Here is a 6077-nt window from a genome sequence, read left to right as displayed (position 1 = left end):
TGTGAAAAAACAGATGTACGGGGTATTATGTGTAAAAACTAAATGGATGATGTTATTATGTGTAGTGAACAAAAGTATGGGGGTATTATGTGAAATAAGAATATGTTATTATAAAAAACCTAACTAATGGCCCGGAATGTACATATTACAAACCGAAACAAAAAAATGCCAAAAATATGACAAGACCATATATGAAGTTACCAAATCCTTACAACTAATATCAACTAATAACAATAAACTTCTAAATCTACCAAACAAGAGTGATGAACATTAAACCCAACGATGATTGTTTTCCCTTTTTACCCTTCCTGCCTCGAGTTTCATAGTAGTCCCCAAATTACCCTTGTTGCCCTTCTTGCTTATTAGTAAGGATTGTTTTCCTATTTAAATAGCTTTCTCCTTACATCTGGATTTCTATCCATTTGATATATCAATTAAAATCTTCAAAAGACATGAATGCCCTTACAAGTGTTTTTTGATAGAGTAAATGATTACTTACCGGAACTATACAAGGATTGCAATATGTCATGACTTTAATACGTTTGGCACTAAGATCCTTAATAAGTTGTTTCCATACTTGATACAATGTTTCATCCATTTCCCAATTCCACCATAATTCTGATCTAATTATTGTCTTTCTCTATCCTACCCAATCCTACACAATGCCAAAATGTATTAGCATCATAAATAAACGAGTAAAAGGAAATGAAGAGGCTGAAAGACTATCTGCAACAGGAATGTTGATATTGATAAATTGAAAGAATTCTCACTTTACTTAACTGAAATAAAGAAAGTGCCCATGTTTTCCAAAAGGAGAATTGACACAGAGATAGAAAATTTTGTATCAATTATCACATCTTATAATTGATGACATCAATCGATTAAGGTAATTGACCCTTGAAATTTCAACTGACGATTACAGATTTCCACTAATACTAAATTGATGCAAATAGAACAAGAATCAAGGGGAAAAATCAAAAAGCTTCACAATTGAATCATTCCCCAACCACATGTAGTCCTCTTTCGCACAAAGTTGTTACAATTTCTTCAATTCAGGTCATCTCGTCGTTACTGACGTGGTGGATCGAAACCACAAATCAGAAAAAGAAAGCTTTTACGCCTTGTTCCCAAGTTTTTTTGTAAATTCATTAAAGGAAAGGGAAGGAATATATTAACGGAAGGAAAGGGAGTGGAAGGAAAATTTTATTTATTCCATGTTCCCGAGTTCGAAGGAAATGAAAGTTGAATTTTTAGTTTATGTGTTCCTGAGTTAGGAGGGAAAAGAGAAGAAAATTAAAAGATTACAATTATACCATTATTTACACATCATGTGTAGAACATGTAAACAATATGAATGAACTACAATGGAAATCAAAATCAATCGAAAACTTTTAACCAAACAATCGACTAATGAAATAAACTCAAGTCAATAAAGAAAAACTTGAAAATCAAAATCCCACATCTTACAAATGAAGTCCAATGCAAACTACTATCCTTGAAAAAAATCCCATAAAACCTCAAGATATGACTCATTTTTTAGCTTTACTCATCATCTTTCTTAGAAAGATCTTTTGCATTGAAGAACTAAATATTGTCCTAGCATTGGCTTGATTACACGACAAATATATGAAAGCATCTACAAATTCATCGACATACAAACCCATCAACTCTAATTATTTCTTGATTTCCTCATTTGTATAGTCACGAGATTTGTTCCCTTCCTTCATAACATCAACGATTTTTTTAAATATTTGCATAATATTGTGTTCAAAAGATTCTGGTTGAGGTTAAGGTTGAGGTTGAGGTTTAGGTTTAGGTTCAGCTACTACTTCATCTTCATCTTGAAGTTTTCGTTCTAGTGTTCTTTTTTTACTCTTCAGCTTCTTGGCTTTAGAAATCCCATCGGGTGAAACATCCATTGCTGACACTATTTGAATGTCCTCATCATCATCTTTGCTTTCGTTCTCCAAAATTACCTCCTTATTTGCTATTAGTTCATCCACATCAGCAATTTTTCTATTTTAATTTTTGTGGATTGTCTTAACTGGGCGTTTTTTTCTTTTGTTGTTTCCGCTTTTGATCCCGATGCTCTATCATTTGAAAATAACATCACCAACTGATTGTAGTTTGAAATTTTTTTGTCCTGAATGCAGTTGCGTTAGGGTTTGCCTGTTTATAAACAAACCCAAAAATTAATTAGTAAAGTTATTGGTAAAAAAGTTATATAAAACAATATATTAAACGTAAAACCAACATGTACATTAAGTAATTGTTCCCATATTTCCTCCTCTACTTCAATGTATTTTAATTGTTTGAGAATTCCATGAGAATCCACTCAACAAAGTACCCCAATACATATCATAACATTTACTAAAATTACCTTTAAATGTTTTCATTCTGTTTTTTATTTTACCTTTTGTAATAGACTTGTTAAACTGTTTATTCATCGTTGCAATCATGTTCGCATATGCTTGCAAAGTCAATGTACCATTCACCCGATTACCTATTTGATCTTCCTTTACCAAATATTCAAAGAGAACATTATCCATATGATCTGTCCATGACAAATTTTCTTTTTTCACGACACCTCCATCAGCTACCCTTTTGGTCATGATCGTTATGTACATATAAAGATAACATAACGAGAAATACATTGTTAAAAAATTGTACAAAGATTTATAAAAAAAGAGAGGGCTCATAATTTAAATAACAACATCAATAAAATAAATTGCAAATGTCACTACAAAAGTAAACTAAATTAACAGAATGAACTAAAACTGACAAATTGTTGATGTACAATAAAACTAATTAGACATATCTATTTCATTGTTTGGTATCAACAAGTAATCGTTCTACATTTGAGTTGTAATAGCGTTCCTCGATTCCTCAGCCCAATCACTACGCACATGTCCGTTATTAACATCATCTCTCACTTGTTATGGTTGTTCATCCAACACCTCTTGTAAGACTTCATATTCAATTTTTTTTATCACAGTCTTCGTCTAGTAAAAAATTGTGTAAGATACAACATGCCACAATAATATAATTATTATGTTTAATATTCACCACTAGAGTTTAGTCTAATATTCACCGAGACTAATTAAGAGTCTTGCTATTATTACTATTATATAAGCACGAAACAATATTTCTCAACCACTATATAAAGACAGGGGCAAGACATAAAACACCGGAGGGCAGGACCATTTTGGCATATAAGCTATAGCACTTCTGAAATCCAACAACACTATTCGACCCTTTAAACCAGATTTCCCGTACCATGAGTGCTTAAAAAGATATTATAACGACACTTATATAACTCATAATAATATCCCGGATACTCATTATGAGTTCCTAATAACATTACTATATTGAAACATAAGCTATACTAAAGATAGGTTAGGCGTAGCTCACTTACAGCGAGTTTTCTCGAAAACCGTGCTTCGCCAGAGCAGCGTTCTCGAGCCGAAAGGCTCTGTTCTCGGGGCTTCCTTCGGGTGCTAGGGGGTTTACCTAGGCTTGGGGGCGGGGGGGGGGGGGGTTTGGGGCTAGAGAGAGAGGTTAGAGAGAGAAAGAGAAGAGGTAGGAATGGTGTGAAGAATGAGGGAACCCAACACTTCTATTTATAGGCTGCCAGGTAGCTGGACTCGCCGAGTTGGGTCACTGACTCACCAAGTCTGTGCCATGTGTCATCATCTGATGGATTTTATTGGGGAGAAAGCAATGGTTGTGATCGCGCCACGTCACCCAAACTCGCACAACACCCTCCTGACTAAGAAAAATCATAACTCTCACATAGGAGCTCCGTTTTCGATGTTCTTTATATCTACACGTAGGTAAAAACAAGATCTACAAAAACAATTTTACCAATACCATGGGGTTATTCGGGTGTTTAGATATAATGTGATTCATGAATCAACAAAAAAACAACAAAAAATGGGGTTATTCGGGTCTTTAGATATTATGTGATTCATGAATCAACAAAAAACAACAAAAAAAGATGACAAGGGAAGCATCAGAACACATTGAAGTCATGCATATTCGTGTAAATTTTTCATATTCATTGGTTTCATGCATAGAGAAGATGATTAGATGGAGAAATTGAACAAGAAGATTGTACAAGAGGATATGGAAGACATACCTGTCAGAGGTACAAATTAGCTAACAGGGACGACTGTAGAGAACTTGATCAAGACGAAATCGTTTCTGTAAGGAGGTATTTATTATGCGGCTACTTGATTTTATAAATAGGATTGAGGGTATAATGGTCCGTAATATTTATAATGTACGTATACTTCCAAGTTTCTTCCTGAATCCGCCCAAATTGGGAGGAAATTTTGGAAGGAAAATGAGGCTTCAAAATACCTCCCCTCCCCTCACTTTCCTTTCATAATTTAAACTCGGGAACAAGATTTTCCATCCACATCCCTCACATCACCTCCAAATCCTTTCGTTCCCATCCATAAGTACAACTCTGGAAAAAGCTGTTAGGTTAGGAAGGAGGTTTGTTAATTAAGGTTTATGTTAAAATGACGATCAATGAAATTTTACCAGGTCTTAATATCAATCGACAATTTGAACTTGGTACAACAAAGCAATCATTTATTACCTAACGGAGCATGTATATATATATTTTTCATGTGACCTACTATTTTGTGCTAAACAATAAATATATTTGGCAATATTTTTATCATGTAACACAATTTAAATAGATATTTTTTATTTCTTACGCATCAGCCCACTTCAACTCTTAGGCCCAACCGTACCCCTCAAATACCCATAATATTAGAAAATTATACTTCCGACACCTTTAAATCCATTGAAGTATGTCAGTAAATATTATTTGCGACATATTTCGGATTGAAGCTACGACAAAATTGAAAATATCATTTTTGTTAATTGGTAGAATAGTCAGTAGTCTTCAAATCGGATTTTATTGAATTCGAAATGTTTTGGTTTGAGTCGAAGACTTTCATGAATTCACTTCATCTACTTCGGTCATTCCGGGTGAGATCCCTTGTGCTACTTCTTATTCAAGGATGTATTCTTTGTTCGGGTGGTGAAATGGGACTTCGTGCAAAACAAACTGTTTTATCCTTTCGAAACACTTCAAGCAAACACATACTTTGACTGATTCGATGGTGGTTTCTGACATTTGTCCCAATATTATCTTGTAGTTGTATTTATATCATAAATTAGTTGTGAGACATATGTATTACATTGGTTAGTTTAAAAAAAATAGATATAAAAGTCTAAATATTTAAGAACTTTAAATTTATAAGAAAATAAGAAAAATAATAAATTATTAAAATTAAAATGTTTTTTTTTTTTTATATATTTTAAACTTTAACAAATAATTTAAATAAATAAACAAAAGAAATTAATGAGCTTTAATTTAAGATTTTTTAAAATTAAATGATAAGTCCATTAATGAAATTGATATCAAATTAAGATTATATTTATTATAATTATTATATTAAAATATCATATCGAAATTAATAAAATAAAAAAACTCATAAAATGATATTTGGAAAAAAAATTAACTTAAAATAACCAAAAAATGATATTTGCCAAATTTAATGAAAATATAAGATATGGCAAAAAAGCCTCTTCATTTACTATAATAGAATTATGATAAACATTAATTTACCTTATCCTACAATATTTAAAGGATCCCAATATTTTTTTACACCCATCAGTGACTCAAAAAAACACAGCATAGTTTCAAAATGGAAGCCGGCACCATAGTTTCAAAATGGAAGCCGGCGTCACAGTGTGAAAGGAGTAGAAGTAGGTATTGGATCCAGACTAAATTTAAAAGTAAGTTTGCCCACCTCTAGGTCGGAAGGGTTTAGTAGTTTCTAGGTCGGAGGGGTTTAGTAGTTTCTGGTGCTGGATACTAGTGCCACAATGCAACTCTTTATGCATATTCCACATCTTATTATAATTATTATTATTATTATTATTATTATTATTATTATTATTATTTTGTATTTGTTGGCCCCTTTTAGCATGTATTTGAAATATATTAAATTGTGGAGAATACCTAATACATTGTCTGATATTTTGCAAAGTATTTG

The sequence above is a fragment of the Lactuca saligna genome, chromosome 1 (assembly GCF_052625555.1).
Source record: "Lactuca saligna cultivar CGN05327 chromosome 1, ASM5262555v1, whole genome shotgun sequence".
In the NCBI taxonomy this organism is placed as follows: Eukaryota; Viridiplantae; Streptophyta; class Magnoliopsida; order Asterales; family Asteraceae; genus Lactuca; species Lactuca saligna.
The sequence above is the reverse complement of the archived record's forward strand: the minus strand, read 5'-3'. Positions refer to the sequence as shown.